General features: G+C 40.8%; 1 protein-coding gene across 2 annotated transcripts in view; it reads left to right on the forward strand.

Moving 5' to 3' along the window:
* Positions 1-776: 776 nt before the first annotated feature.
* Positions 777-16,595, forward strand: part of tbl1xr1a (TBL1X/Y related 1a) — a 37,823-nt gene continuing 22,004 nt past the window's right edge. Inside the window, exons 1-2 of one of the 2 annotated variants that reach the window (XM_061077624.1) lie at positions 777-1,090; positions 14,481-14,546. The gene's annotated coding sequence lies outside the window, so the exon portion shown is untranslated. Of the gene's footprint in view, positions 1,091-1,427; positions 1,447-14,480; positions 14,547-16,595 lie in introns of those variants that run through there. The other variant, XM_061077625.1, reaches the window with a different exon arrangement.

Here is a 16,595-nt window from a genome sequence, read left to right on the forward strand (position 1 = left end):
ATCATCTGTAATTGTGAAGAAATAACACTTTCCCGGTCTCACCCGTGCGATACTGTAGGCTCAGTGCCTTCCCAAGGAAAGTCCGAAGCAAAGAGGAAGTTCACTTCACAAAAGTGAGGGAAATGCAGCTTGCAAAATAAAACGCCCACTGTACTTCCACCTATAATCCTTACCATTTGACCCCTTAGGAAGACAGACACTGAATATAATGGCCAACCTACACATTAACAGAACTATAAAAGAACAAATGAACGAGATTTAAACAGTAGTTAAGAAACAAAACATAGATGACTACTTAGTATTTTTTTAAATAAAAGCTTTGATCTGTTTGGGAATTTCCTAGATTTACACTATTCCTACAATAGTGTTCATAATTAACACCACTACTCCATTCACACTCAACATTATCAACCACTTCTATCTGTCAAGACACTAAATAAGTCCCAATATCAAATGTAAGCAATAACATTACACATTGTGATGTAACGCCTTCAAATAAATAACCAAAAAACGTCTTTCTTCAGGTCGCTTTAACCTCCATAACCTCCAATAGCTATTTACTAATCATAATGTGGGGGTTGGGAAATCGTACCGGCGTCAAATGAACGTTAACTGTATATCTGCACATTGTTTTGTTGATTTCCCGCCAACCCCAGCCAACCACCCTCCTCCACACTGCGACACCCATTTTGATGTTTATGTGAGTGGAGCGCGCTTCCTGCAGAGCGGAGCCGGGGCCTGCCTCATTTTCGCCTGGCGGGTCAGCTGCTGTGTTTCAGTCTGGAGCCGCTGGCTGCTACTGAACCGTTTGGCTCTTTTCTCTACTAGCGAGCAAAGCTACAATCCGGAGACCCACTGTCCATCCAGCGCCTCTTCCTGGGGATCTATCGCTCTATGTGCCCGCGTGTCCCCTCACACCGCTCACTGGGGACCCCCGGCAGCGGCTGGCCGGCTCTGCGGGCCGTTATAACGCTTCGGTCGAGGTTGAATCCGAGGCAGAGAGCAGCGGTGGTGGAGGAGGAGGAGGAGGAGATCCCATATTAGGAGCACAGAGGAGCAGGCACCCCCCTTGTGTGATCTGGAGCTTCTGGTGAGTGTTTCTCGCCATTTTGCCTTATTACCGCCATTATAAATGATGCCCCCGCGCGCACCGGTGCCCGCTGCCTTGAGACACCGGCCGTGCGCGCGTCCCGGTGCCGCTGTGGACGTGTGTTTGTGTGTGTTTGTGTGTTTTCTCTCCGGGTGGGGGATGGGCAGCGTCAGCGAGTGAGGGGGCGCGCGCCCGGCGTGCATGTGCTCACAGGGCAGTTTGTCGTGCGTGGTTTGTATTTGTGATCGCGCCCTTCCTCCTCCTGCAACTCCTGTGGATCCCAGGCTGGGATCTCTCACCCCAGCAGTGGACACATCGGCTCTACACACTCCCTTGGCTGGAACACACAATGAACTGTTATGTGTGAACTTTTTACTCTGCTATTTATTTTTGGTTACTTTAGATCCTGCTTTGGACAGTATTAATCCATGCCCTTATTCCTCATCTACTTTGGGTTAGTTTGTACCTCATGTATAAGTGGCCCCATGTAAGTGTTGGTATAGCAGGCGGCAGGATAACAGCATTCATAAATCAAAAGTGAAACTGCACAGTTAGGAATTTGTGCCCCAGTTGTAGTGGCTAGTTTGTGGAGTTGTGCTTTACAAGTCTATAGTTATTGTTTCATTATAAACAAATGTGGCTGTTTGGTTTTGATTATGGTCTCCAGTGTACAGTAGATCCCCTAAATGTGCCAGAGTGCAGTGAACACTTTCATATCGTTTTATTACCTTTGTGTCAAATCTCATTCAAAGCTTACTAGAGTGCAGTGCAGCTGGTTGCTCCAAAGCCATGGGTGATGTGGGGGAGGGGTGAACAGACACTCACACACACACACCCACACACACACAGACACACACGCACACCCAGGAGGGCCACTTGCCAACCTTGTGAAGCTCAACTCAATGACACAATGTACCAGTCCCAGATAGGCCAGTATCTGTGCAAGGAAGGAAAAGGTTGGTAGTATAGGCTCAGTTGAGCCATGCTAATCAGGTTAGGGCATTTGAAGGCATCCATTGAAATCTAAGTCGTATAATTTGGAACATTGGCACAGATCCCATTCTGTATGATACATTGTAGTAGCCTGTTGCCTCAATGATTGCTTTCTTTATAGCCTCTGTTACTTGGTTCTGATCAGATGTTGCGGCTAATATGTAAAGTGGGTTATGTAAATGGTAATGTATGAGGATGTGCCCTGATGTCTTAGAGGCGCCTAGCTCATTATTTAAATCATTGGAATGCCTTGGAGAGCAGCATCACACAAAAACCCTTGATCAGCCAAAGACAAAAAATAGCTTCTGTTTATGTGATTTGGTTGGACTCTGTTTGTAGTAGTGCCAGACTGACCAACAGTGGATTTCTAAAGCATTGGTATTCGTATCAGTTAACAGTCTTTTAGTGGGCTTTAACGTAAACACAGAAGCACAACATCTGCTGCCAGTATCTGTAGCTTTTTTAAGTTTCTCAGGAATGAATGGTTTTATTTGGCCCTTATCACTATTTCTGTTGCACGTCCCCCCCACTAAAGTGAAAACACTGCTTATCATTTGGGCTTTCATGTGATCATATGAAGAGTCTGTTTAATCAGCTGTTTCTGGATTGGAACCAGTGACTACTGGGCAGTAAACCTCTCCTGCACAGGTGCACACCAAATGTGTAGCCCCCCGTAGCGGTGTATTAAAGTGCAACATTTGGCAGAATATGTTATGCAACACGTACTTTGGTCTGCTGTGCCTGTATGTTGAGGTTGACTCAGTGTGTCAAGCAAGGACGGCTGCCAAACATAAAACAAGTATTTTTATGTGGCCACTGGCATACGTAATCTGCAGCTGTTGATACATCTTCATTAGATGAATGCTCAGATTGTCTCAGGAACAACTATAGGCCCTGTTTATCTTTCGTATTTGAAGAGACTCTCCCTCTTTTTTTGTCAGCTCTTGAAAAATTATGCAAGTAAGGCACTATCCATTTATATATTGCAGAAAGCAAGACAGTGGAGCTGTAGTTAGTACAGGAGCTAATTGGCTTTGACTGAATTCAGATGCCTCTTTACCAGAAACAAAAATCCAATTCATTGAGTCTGGAGGGGATACGTATCCCTGGATATTGCCTCTATTTGTTTTGTTTTTGTGCTGTCATGAGCATAGTCCTGACTTTTTTTAGTATTGTATTAGTTAATTGTTACGACATGGTTGTTGTTATGTCACAAATGATTATACATTAGGCCCTTATTATTTACTGGCGTCTGATGATTTGCTGGGAACAATACAGGGAGACAACGGCGTAGTTATCCTATAACCTGGTCTTTGTTGTGCTGTTACAGCTGCCTCTGTCTACCCAATTCTCAATGTACACCAGATAATGTGTGCATCTTCGCTGACCTTCATCAAGAACAGGGTCACACCTGCACATGTAATGTGGGTTGTTTGATAAAGAAAGGTCCGACCAATTAATTGGTCAATTATATGCAGCATGTGCTGGGCTCCCACTCTGCTCCACTGTTGAAGCTTTTAGCACATAACTTAATTTCAGTGAGCAACATTAATCATAATTAATCTGGCTTGCTATATTGTAAACTACTGTCTGGGTGCTTAATCACACCCAAACAGTCCCTGACATCAAGGAGCCTCCAGAGTTGAAAACATATTATAAAATACCATCTCCAAAAAGACCTCATGTCTGTCTTGGAAAGTCTTGGCTGTTTGTCTTGTAGCATTTAGCTGTTTCACATGTCTCTGCTTCACCTCCTGTCAGAGCATATTACATACATGATACCACAACTATCCCCAAAACATATGAAATAGTAATCCAACATTATTCACCAATAATTAACATTAGTTATTATCAGGCAAGCACAGTTTTGATCCTGGTAAACTTACGTGAGATGCTTACAAGTGTGGTCCAAAAGACCTTCTTGTTCAAAGTAATGGGAAAGACCCAAATGTATATGACCAATTATTCTCGGGATGGCCATAATTCTTAGAGAAAATACACACAGCAATGTTTCTGTAGAATTAGGTTAAAAAAGGGACAGTGTAAATAATTTACTTATTCAAATTAGTACATTTTGGGCCTGTATTAAGTGGAATAATATTCACCATATGCACATCAAATTGTTTACATGGCAACATCATAATAATCTAATTAAAAAAACCAGCAAAAGAGACTTCTGTTCTTAAAACCTAGTGCTTTAGGTTGTAGACCATAAGTCTGTTGTATTATATTGCAGCCGGATGAAAGATGTTTCTACTTTTATGTCCGTCCTCTAGTGGATCTCAGTGGCCGAGAGGAGAAAAAATCACATTCTCCAAGCCAAACGGTGCCTTTAGTACACCAACCAATCATTGATGTCAGAATACATGAGGGAATGATGGGAGTAAATGAGGTTGCTAATATCATGTACAAATCAGTACCGGCATCTGTTTCTGTAAACACAAACCACTCCAGTGGCATCAATGGGTAATATCTTATCTTAGGAGAAGTAAAATAATACAAGCAACATCAAATGCCATCAGTTTCCTACAGTGTTGTGGTGAATTAGTGTAATAAGGACTCACACATCAGGTCTTGAGCAGTGTTTTCAGTCCTTGTAAAGTTAAACAACAGAAAGCTTTGAGTGGCTGTATTTGACTTGTGTATTTTACAATTTCCTATGCTGTAACTGAGAAAGATGCATGGCAAACTGATTAGTATCTGACAGCTGAGGGTCACCGCTTGTTGACCATCCTCACATTGGCCCATTTCCCTGACTACACTGCAAGCAAGTTTTCTATTAATGACCATGATGTACCAGACTCCAGCATTTAAAATGGAGCAGTTAGAGTAATCTGTGCAGCCTCTGTCTGTTTATAGTCAGTCGTTTCTTTGAACAGCTTCATTTGGTAATTCCGACAGTGAAGAACTGGATGTGACCGGAAGGCTTTTTTTGAAATATAATCCGAACACTGTTGTTATATCCTGGATTTTCTAATTTGTCCTTCATGTTGTTTTTCCCGGAGCCAACAAATGAGCACATGACACAAGAATATGGTTAGTTACAGTGGAGGCAGCTGAGTCATGTCATCTACACAGGACACATTGATTAGTTGGCCTTATTAAATCACAGTGGTGGAGTAGTACAGTTACATAACCAGGGCTCGTCAGTGTTGTGAATTGAAACAGGATAGGCAAAATGGACAAAGAAACGCAGTGAGGGAAAATGTCTTCCTTAGTTGGGTAATGGCCTGACATGAGATGGAGAGACACACAAATATGGATCAGCCCTCGATGCTCGACATGTGGACAGGTGATGAGAGATCATAGTCATGAATTGAAATAAAATGAACCCAACCGGAGCAATAATTTTGGTGATGCCAGTAGAGGGATCCACATTTGTTCATTTTTATTTAACATTAAAACGCAACTGTGGGGAAATGGAGCTCTTTCTTTGCAACGTGATAGGCTGTGTTAAAACTTGTTGTCATCACTGCCTCTTCTGCAGACTGATTATTAGATTCCTGCTGCTGGCATAGGCTTTGAAATTCAATCTGTGAATTCAGTCCCTGCATAGTTTTAGCTTCATGTTGCCATTGTGCTTTACCGGTGAATCAAGTCGTACATTTGTGGCACATTCAGCGAATGTACTTGGCATTCATTTCTTTGCACCATGACAGCCATTTAGACTGCGCAACTGTTTTCTGTGAACTTTTTGTCTTAATGCAAGATCATGTACTGATTCCTCATCGGAACTGTCCCCATTAGAAATGTGTGAGTGTAGTGGGACAGGAGAGTCTTAAAAATCTTTCATTTTCATTTGATTTTGAACCTCTAAAGCCAGGCTTAGAATATTTTCAATCCCACAATAGTATGATGACGATAACTATCTCACAGACACATTCTCATAGGTAACTTTTGCCCTGATCCAAACCTTAACATCTGAATTAATTAAATCTGATTTTTTCCAATTGAATAGATGGTCTTTGTCCTTGATTGGACGACTTGTCTCCACTCGTGCACCTACTTATAGAATTAAGAGGCATTGTCTCCAGAAGTGGTTGCAATAAACAATTAAATGCCTCAGTCTGAAGTCCTGTAGTAACTTGCTGATTTACTAAATGAAATTGACCAAGAAATTTGTGATGTTGTCTAAACAGTTAAGCAATGGCTCCACAAAATAAACAGGATTCCCAGAAAGCCACTCTTGCTGTTGGTCTGACCATTGTCCTAAGCAGCCCTCGCATACTTGCAGCACACAACTGGAGATTGTCAGTGAAAGACTTACAGAAAATAATTTGATTATGGAGAGGGGTGGCTCCTGGACAGAATGTGCAGGAGAGAGGTGCTGTCAACACTCCTACGTTCTCACTGGTCTCGACTCGCTCCTTTCCCACATTAGCTCAACCGGACATTACACAAACTTTGCTCTTGGGAGCTGTGAACTCGGTTCTGTTTAATGTCCAGGGCAACTGATTCAGACGTTTGCTTTCGGGCATAGAGCTCCTGCGGCGATGTCTAGAATAGTTCAAGTTTGCAATGCATCTGTGAAAGTAGCTTTTGACTGTTATAGCTCAGGCCCAATCCCCCTCATTGGAACATAATACAATGTTTTTTTATTGTAATGCTGGAGTCAGATGGAAAGTTGTGGCCTAAATACTCTCGACACATAAAGTAACTATGCATTCCATTGCAGCACAATAACACCATTAAGTACAACCTAAAAAATTAGTACAGAGTTGAGAGTTTGGAAAAACATTTACATAAATTAATATTTTTTTATAAAAGAAATCAACATTTACATTAAAACATTGATGAAGTAAGATTGAGAAGCTAAATCTAAAGCATAGCTAGATACATTTTCAAGCCACAACTATGGTAGTAGGATTAGCTTCAGTGTTAACAATGTAATCTTAATAAGATTGAAAGATGTGAAATTGTTGATTGTGTTTGTATTTTGTGTAGAGTAGTCAGAGTCTCAAAAAAAAATCTACTGTTTTAAACAACCTCTTAACTGAGATTTTGGAGATTAAGAGCTCTGGGCAACTTGTCTGTGCAATTTGTGAAGCTAACTTGAGCTCAGGCAGCGCTAGTGAACATAAACATCAAAGAGATTGTTACACACTATTGGCTCCTTCTTACACCAATGCAAAGAGATGCCAAATGGGACCGGTCTTAGTTAGTTTTAGAGTGAATGACTAGTCCTTTTCCTGTCCTTTTCCTGTCCAGTACCCTCATTCACCCAACCTCTGTCTTTGACTGCACCAAGGGTTGGTTAGACAATCACAGAAGTTTACGATTGTTTTATTTCATGTGCTATCAGTGATGTCTTCAGTGATTCGATTTTTGTTATTGCCGACAGGTAATTTCATTGAAAAATCGTAAGAAGTTGAATATACTGAAGATCTCCAAACAAAAAGAAGATCCAAACCAATTGGCATCATGTGAGCTAGGTTCGTAGTGAATGGGCAAGTCAGTTGGGATACCAACTATTTGCATCTTTTACCACAAATACTTGATCATGGCGTTATCAATTACAATATCTTATTTAAAGTGAGCCATCCAATGGCTTCGCAAATCCAAAGTGCTCACCACTTTGGTCTTTATGTGTTGTTCAGCTGGAACATTTTGTGAAAATATTTTTCCACCAGATATGGAAGTATTTGCTAGGTTAACAAAGTATAAAAGGTTCAAAATGCCACTCTCTTTTATTTCTGTGTAGTATTGCCTTATTTGATATCATTTTATTGCGCAAACATCTCTCTCTCTCTCTCTCTTTCTCTATCTCACACCCCCACACACACACACACACATACAAACAGACAGTTGACAGCAGTCACATGGTCTGTCACAACCCCAGGGGTCAAGTTCAACACTGCAAAGAATGCGTCTGTGCTGGGTGAGTGCCCCCCCCCCTCCTTACCCATAAGGCTTTGAAGTGTGCAGGCCTGCAGCCCCTCTTTCTCTCCACTGCAGAGAATGAGGGTGATTATTCTTACACTGCAGCTTTCGTCTCACATTGCCAGTACACAGCTTAGCCGCCTGTAACAATTAGAGGTTATTCATCTGAATATATTCGAAGTGATACAGGTTCAGATGATAATCAAGTAAAGTGGCATTATTATGACTGATTTGGTTCATATCATGAATGTCCTGATATAGGTTATATGGTTTTCATGTTCAGTCTCCATTAAGACGAACAGTGGTGTTGGTTTAAAAAAAATTGCAGCTGTCTTGTACATTTCCGTGAGGCCACAGCATGAGTGCTGTGTAGATTGCCCTTTCAAAGAATATGATCTGAGCTCGCCCTATAACACTGTGTAGTCCAACTTCATCACACTACAAACTGTGTTGGCCAGGCAGGTATCCAGAAATACACAAACCAGGAACTGCACTGTGCAAAATTGCCACGCAAATAGTGTTTGGTCATGTTTAATGCTAGCACTTAAGTGTTTAATTTGTTTCTGCATAGATTCTTTCGATTTGGACTGTCGACTCCTTGTTTCATGCGATACCCTTTTAGTTACATATGTTGGATTTTGTCAATTGAGTGTGATTTGTCGCTTGACTTGAATCTGAGATTTATAGGGATGTCTTAGCCAATGGGAACACAGTAGACTTGTGCAATTTACATTTATTATTATATCCTGTAATTTGAGCACAATTAAGTACAAAACGTGGATTTGGAGTATCTTTACAGCCCTGCCATTTCTAAATATTACTATATAGATATCTCAATTACATCTTATTGACATAATTTTACAAGATTCTGCTTTTAAAATGTGCTCACTGTGTTTGACATCTTCACTCAAAGTTGTTCAAGAGAGGGCACCCCTTCACCATCAGTATCATCTCTGACTGGGGATAGGGATGTGGGGAATGGTGCGGTCGGTGAACTACCATCACTTCCTGAGCGGCAGGCTAGCAACAATGATCAAGCTACATTATGTCGGTTCTGCTAATACTTTAGCTTGGCTGGTTTTCTTTATGTTTGAATTTCATTGGCGGCCGAATTGTGTTGCGTTTTTTAATAAGTTCACTTAATCAGGAGGTCAGGTAAAGGGTAGGTGATATTTTCCCCAGAAAGTTAAACACAGGCATGGCACACCCTACTCTGCCTCTGATTGGCTCTCTGATACTCTTATCCTAACTAACCAATCAGAGGCAGACTAAGGTAGATGATGCTTGCTGTCAATAGCTGAATGGTATGCACTAAAGGTGACTTAGAAGTGGGTGCTATGATTATTGAAAGTGGGCATACGCCTTATATCATCATATACCCTGCACCAAACCACTGATTAAATCTTAAATCAGTCTTTATTCTTTCATTCTCCCAAACTGTTACAGGTTTCAAATGTATCCTAATGTTAGCTTTTTACATCTGTTTGTATTAAGTATTCAATGTAAGTAGTGTTATTTTGTAAAGCGTTTCTTGTTGAACAAGACACACAAGTGTCATTAACCTTTGTTTGCTCTATAAAGATCCCTGCATACTTTCAAAACTGAAAGATATGAACCTTGTACTGTTTACTGTACTGGTCCTCACTTATTGACACACCAGAAGGCTTAGTGCAAAGTTGAATATTAATATAGAAGAAATGTGTTCATATATGTGTGATAGATCTTGATTTAATTAAGGATGGACCAGTCCATACAGAGCTAAAATATTGCAAACCACAAGGCAGCATAATGAAGTGCCCCCAATCTTCCTTGGAATGTAAATACAAGCTTTGTTCAATTTGATGTCAGAAGCACTTGTAGTTTAGTATTGTTGCCTTGGGTATCCCTTGCTTCTAAAAGAAGCTCTGTGTTCAGATTAGTGATTCTGCTTCTGCTGTGGAAGAGTCTCCACTGATAGCTGCAGGTATGACAGCATGACGACTGGCCTGATGTTATCAGTGCACCTACTGCCTCTGTTGCTGCTTATCTGCTGCTTTTTCTGCTTTAGCAAGTTACTTCTATTGACTGTATTACTGAGCATGTCAAGCTCACTTTTCTTCTAACTTTTGTTTTTTAGCCATTATTATAGGTTATTATGATGTGACAAAACGTTCTTGGTATGTAACTCAACAAATAATGTGCATTTATTTTCAGGCCATTATTTCACAACCTATTTCAGGAATGGAAGAGTTTCAATTTGATTGGTCACATAGGTGTGTAGCTTGGATTGAGTAGGTTACTAGGCAAGGTCTCTCCCCTCTGATGAGGTGTCACTTGTGTAAATAATATGAGTGGAAGTTGAGGTGCATTTAGCTCCAGCTTAATAGCAGGGGATCCAATGTATTGTATTGCATTATCAGTATTGCATTATTAGCAGGATTGCCTGGACTCCGTGCAGCTTTAGAAGTCAATGTGTTTATGTGTGAGACAGGCTTAATACCATAGTGTCTATGCTTTAGTTGAGCTGGTCTCACATGGCTTTGGATTGGCCAGCATCACAGAAGACTGATCTTATTGTGGATTTGTGGAATTAGCATGTACGTCAGATCTGACCCATCTTTATGATGTGGCATGGCTGTTATAAATGAAAGGCCTGTGGTCCATAAGCTTCCCTTATGTATAGGGAAATAGTGTGTGTTATGGGAGAAAAGAGGGATTTAAGAAAAAACTGGATTTATTAAATCCAAATCAGAGATGTTTTCATTGGAATGTAGGTTTACTTTCCTCTTAGTAAACTTTACATATTTAAAAGCAGGGCACTATAATTACTGTGGTAACATGTTAAAAGGGCAGAACTTTAATAAAGGTATAGCAATGGGCAATGGCTCAGTTAAATTGGGATCTTACAAACTATTTTACCACCATCCCACTGCATTCATCTCTGTATGAGAGCACTAGATTAGCTGTTTGCGAGTGGGGGGACTGACAGACGCACGGAAATATCTGTCAACAAACAAAATGAAAATAACTGAAAGAAAACAAATATTGGCCCAAATCTTCCGGACTTTACCCACAGGTCGTGTCTGAAAATGGCTTAAGTGAGGTAGCGTTAGCAGCTTAGCTACAAGCAAGTCTTGTAGCTAAGCTAAATGCTAATATGAGAGTAAGTAAATAAACATTATAGCTAAGAAGACTGTCATATACTACTTTGTTTCAACCATTCCAAAACCAATACCTGAAAGAGGTTTCTTTATAGACAATACATCTAGATGGATCTTTATTCTGGGGGAAAACGTTATTATAGTTCCCTTAAAACTCTTCTAGTCCGCATTCCTTCAAAAACTGCAATACACCCTGTTTCCCTTTCAGCTGTTATCCGGCAACAGCAGAGGTGTTTCGAAAAGGCAATTCTTCTGAACGGGAGAGAGACATAACCATTTAACATCCCAGTGATATCTTCCCCTATACAGGGGTCCAATCCTAGACCCTGATAACCACCCTTTACTGTGAGCGAGCCCCAGTGCCCCCCCCCCCCCATAAAAAACCAACTCATTAACTATGTCACTATCGTCATTATAAGTATGACTCATGATTACTTTTATTTGTACTACTTTAAGTTTTTCACATCACCCAGTTATTTAAAATGGTCTTCTTTTGGAAACACTGCTCATTCCTGCTATGACAGGTTCGTATCCTTTAGCAAGCCCTCAGCAACTTGCAACTTTTCAGTGTTTCTCTGGTCACACCCAACTACTGCTTTCTTTGTGGCAACATTATCCCTCCTTTTGCTCTGCAGCATCAGCCTAACCAGAACTGTCGAGAGAGGGAGCAGAGACAGGAAAGACAAAGGCATCCAGGGAAAGTGCGACTAAAGGGGACCTAAGCGAATGTAGCACAGGAGGAATCAAGGTCAGGGGGAAAAGGGAAGGAAGCAGTGGGCAAGATTAGGGAGCTAGGAAACAAATAATGTTCAGTGATTTCCAGTGGACGTTGCACTATTATGCAATCCAGCCCCTCTGTCTGCAGCTGTATTAATTAGCACAGAGTTGAATCACAGAACCATTAGAGGCTCTACAGAGAGTGTTGATTTCAAAGCTTTTACATGACGCAACTTGTTTTAACTATATTGTTGCAGAATAATTCAGCAGGTTTTTAAAAAGACCAGTTCTATGTGTGTGAGTGATTAAATACAGCAGAGGAGCAGAGTCACTTTTTGACCAGCCATGAGTAATGCGCCTCGATGCAGTGGTGCTGTTTGGGGGGGGGGGGGGGGGGGGGGGGGGCAGCTGGCCACCCTGATACAGTGAAGGCCATACGTTTCTCACCACACAAGCCTCAGTGCATTGACGCAAAAACAATCCCAGTGGAAACACTGTACAATAATGATTTGGTTGACACTGTCCAGCAAGTCTCCAAGATGCAGGCACAGCATTTGTTCGGTATTATAAAAACACGTCAGACAGAGCATCAGGCAGGTGGGGGCTGTAACAGCAAGAGAACTGTTAGTCATCTCTGGCCATAGCTAACAAATGCTAACATCCACTATCGCCACATTGCATGTATTTAACAAATATTTGGGCTCGACGTCTGCACCTAATGTAACAAGTTGACGACCTAAATAATGACAACACAATCATCTTTTTATTGATATTGTGTCAACGTTAAATTTGGTGAAATTAGTATAGCATGTGTATCAGTACCCTATGAAATTTACAGCACATTTTAACATTACAGCGGTCATACTGATAATGGTAATAATTTTGTCACTATAATCTTGATCCAAATTTTTCTCCTGTTTTATCTCTAATGACGGGTAGATTCTGTTGCCAATTCTTCGGATTTTACCTGTAGGTCATGTCTAAAAACGACTATAAGAGCATTGGAGAGGCGGTGGACTAGTGGCAGAAACTTGGACTATGGGCAGAAAAGGTCTCTGGTTCGACTCCACGGAGAAACAACAAAAAGACGAACCTGGATTGATCTGTCCAAAAGTCCCTACCCTGTCTAGTGCCCCTGAGCAAGGCACCTTACTCCCCCAACATCTGCTCCCCGGTTAAAAGCAGAGGTTAAATTTCCCCTTGCATGAGTGTGCTTGTGCATGTCTGTGCATGTGTTTGGGACAAACAAATGTATCATAATGTATCTTAATCGTATCTTCAGTGTTCAGTGCTGGTTTACATTTGCAGGTTTTTTTAAACTTTGACTTCAAAGCATAATTTAGGGATTATTTTTCATGTGGTGACACTTGCTGTCATACCAAAACGCTGTGTGTATTTACTGTGTGTGTGTGAGAGTGAGAGAGACAGACCATTAGCTCTGGTTGTAATGTTTACATGGAATGTAATTAAATACAGTCGGTGTAAAAATATGTGTCTAATTGGAAATCTTTAATTTGTGCAGCTCCACTGTTTATCTTGGCTTTGTGGCCTTTTTGGTGAACTTGTGTGAAAAGGTCATTTTTTTCTTATTTTACTACCATACAAGGGACCAATGGTTCATCTAGAGTTGTTACTTGGAAGCCACCACTTTCTTGAAGTAAAGAATCATATCTTAATTAAATAATTTATTGGGTAAAGTTTTGAACTACCGGTTTAAACTACTGTGGCTGAGGGGTAGAGCTGTCGTCCTCCAACCTGAAGGTCGGCAGTTCGATCCCCAGTCTTCCCCATCTGAATGCCGAAGTGTCCTTGAGCAAGATGCTAAACCCCGAATTTCCCCCCATGGAACAAAAAATTGCTGCTATTAGATGCACTGTATGAATGTGTGTGTGAATGGGTGAATGTAGAACTGTACTGTAAAGAGCTTTGAGTGGTCATCAAGACTAGAAAAGCGCTATATAAATACAAAACCATGTACCATTTACTACCCTTTTGCAAAGATTGAACATTTAATTTTATTTGGGACTATTTATTCTGATTCAGGTGTTTTTACATGGTGCAGTTTTATTTCGTTTGGGCTTTGAAACTAATGATTATTGGAACATTAGTATAACAGATTGAGTTTGAAGCAAGCAGCCTTGATCTGCATGTTTTTCTGGGATATTGCTGCAGTCATTAAAATGTTACGTGCTAGCAGAGCATAATCTAAAAACATGGCTCCATAAAAAAACTAGAAGACAAAAATAAATAATCTGAAAACATTGCAAAAGCTTCCCCCGCAAAAAATCATCACGTCCCATAAAGGAAAATACACCAAAGTTTAAAGAAATTGAAGGCTGTCTGATATGTTTTAATAGTATGGACAAAGTTCTATTCAAGCACTGTATAAACACAATGTCCACAGTTATATGAAGTTCTGTGTAATCATAAATAATTTATATTGTTTACGCTCATGAATCAACCTTGCAGTTTCCTTTGGAGTCCTGTTATAAATGATGTGTCCACAGGTTATGATCAGGTATAATGTGTTCTTCTGTGACCCCGGATTTTAGGCGAAGCAGAGGAACTGTTTTTAAAGAAAACGTTATAGTCAGTTTTATTGTGTCTCATATAATCCCACAGAGACCTCTAACTGAGAATTGGATATTTTTTTGTTGCAGGTTCTGAGCCCATGGTACAAGGCCCTGACTGAACAGACTGGTGGTGCATACATACATACTACTGTGGTGAGTGATCTACAGCCAGCTGGGTCGTGCTACAGGAGCTGTTCAAGATTGGTTCATGTTCTCCTCACTAATAAACCGCTTGCAACTCATTTGCGACCAGAGTTAAAGACTCCTTCTATGGTTCTTCTTGTTGGATTGCTGTGTTCAAATTTACCAAATGAATTGGACCAAGGGGGCAAACAAACCAGAGTCTGATTTGACCGGACTAAACATTATAGATTTAAAAATGCCGGAGGCTGATTGACAGTCTCAGTAACACACAAGTAGCTTTGTTAGTGCCACTGCTTCCCCACACTCTGACCACATTTCCTGTAAACCCTGGTGCCCTCTGCCTCACTTCCCCCTCCTCAGTGTCTTTTATTCAGGGAGAACAAACATATTGGTAGTGAGTTTATTTTCACTCTTTTAGTTACCCGTGGTTTCCTCAAAGTTTTGATAGCTCCAGTTTAATTTCCAGTGGAAGAACTCTGCTCTCTTCCTGTTTTGTACTGTTTCACACTCCTGCAGATTTCCTGTGAACTCTGCCCCAGCAGCACGCAATGTTAAATGCGGGATAGGATGCATAGAAGCCCTCGGTCTCCTTGGTGATGCTTATGTTTGTTTACGTTTGTATACCCGAGGACATTCTGCCTGACTCACTGACCCTGTTGATTTGGTTTTCCGGTTGAACCAAGAAGCTCTGCTGTGACGGCTACGCTACTGCTGTCACCCTTTTTTGGCAGCTAGCTGTTTTAATGTCAGGTCAGCCTTATTGGAGGGCTTTGTTTTCCTCACGCTCTGCCTGTTTATTTCATTCATGAAGAAATCAGCACTGCAGTTCTTAGTCATCTAGCGTATGTGTTATTTACATAAATAGCCTACAAGCACTCATGCATAGTTCTCATTTTACATCCGAAAACTAGTGTTTTTGACTGTCAAACAGGAAATATTCTATTGCGATACTAACATGGAACAGATGAAGAGTTTTTTTTTTGGTGAAAATGAACAGTGATGTCAGGGGAGAATATTGCTCTCAGAAATGTCTGTGTTGTGTGATTTTTATTGTGTTGTTTTTATGCTGAGGATAGCATGAAGCTCAATTTGCTAGTGGGCCGCTGTATTCCGAGCAATTACTGAGTCTGAGTCAGAGCTGTTAAAGCCATCAACACACCCATTTTGTTTGTGCCCTGCAGAAACCTTTCACTACCAACTTTGTCTCTTATTTCACACTAAGCCCATAAGTTGATACGCAAGTGTCAAATGTTTTTCATGGGAGTGAGACAGAATGATAGAAATGTCAGAATACCATCACAGAGTTTTGATTTACTGACTGATGGTTTCAGGAGAGAGTCAGCAGGGTGTCACTTTTCCACTTTGTGAAGAGTCTTAAGAAAACATGACTTCTGACTCTTGGAGGTGTTCTGTATTTTTATTGATGCAGTAGTATGGAACAATGAGGTGCTCTCACAAGGCAACTCTGAAACAAGAGAAGAAAGATGTCTTTGTTTTAAAATGATTCAACCCACGGTGTTGATTCAGTTCAGAGGTTTGCCTAGAAATTAGCTTGTGTACTATGCCTCTTCATTCTCCTAAAGAAAGCCAAAGCCTCCACACCTCAGTGAGCTTGTCCCTGCTTCACCCTCAAGTTCAAATCCAATTTTTTTTCTCTCCTACAGAGAAACAGAATTGTAGACGAATGAAGAGAGATAAGGTGATGATTAAATGCACATACGGCTCAGGTAATAAAACAGGGGATTATATTTGCCTATTTTTATTTGTCTACATCAATTGCAGGAATACAGAAGTCACATTCTTTAGGTTTGGTAACAGACATGCATAAAACAATCCCTGGACACCATGTAAATGGTCGATACAATTAATCTGTGATAAGGCCTGGTCAAGCTAGTATGTAAAGAGGTGAAAGTCATTCCAATGGAATAGAAGCAATGCCAGCTCTTTCTCATGGGAGATAAGTAAACCTGCTTTTTCTCGTTTTTGGCTTCAGGTGTCAAAAAAATGAAAAAATGGTTTGCAGACAGTTAAGAGACAGCTGGTCCAAAATAAGAAATA

The sequence above is a fragment of the Limanda limanda genome, chromosome 9 (genome assembly GCF_963576545.1).
Source record: "Limanda limanda chromosome 9, fLimLim1.1, whole genome shotgun sequence".
In the NCBI taxonomy this organism is placed as follows: Eukaryota; Metazoa; Chordata; class Actinopteri; order Pleuronectiformes; family Pleuronectidae; genus Limanda; species Limanda limanda.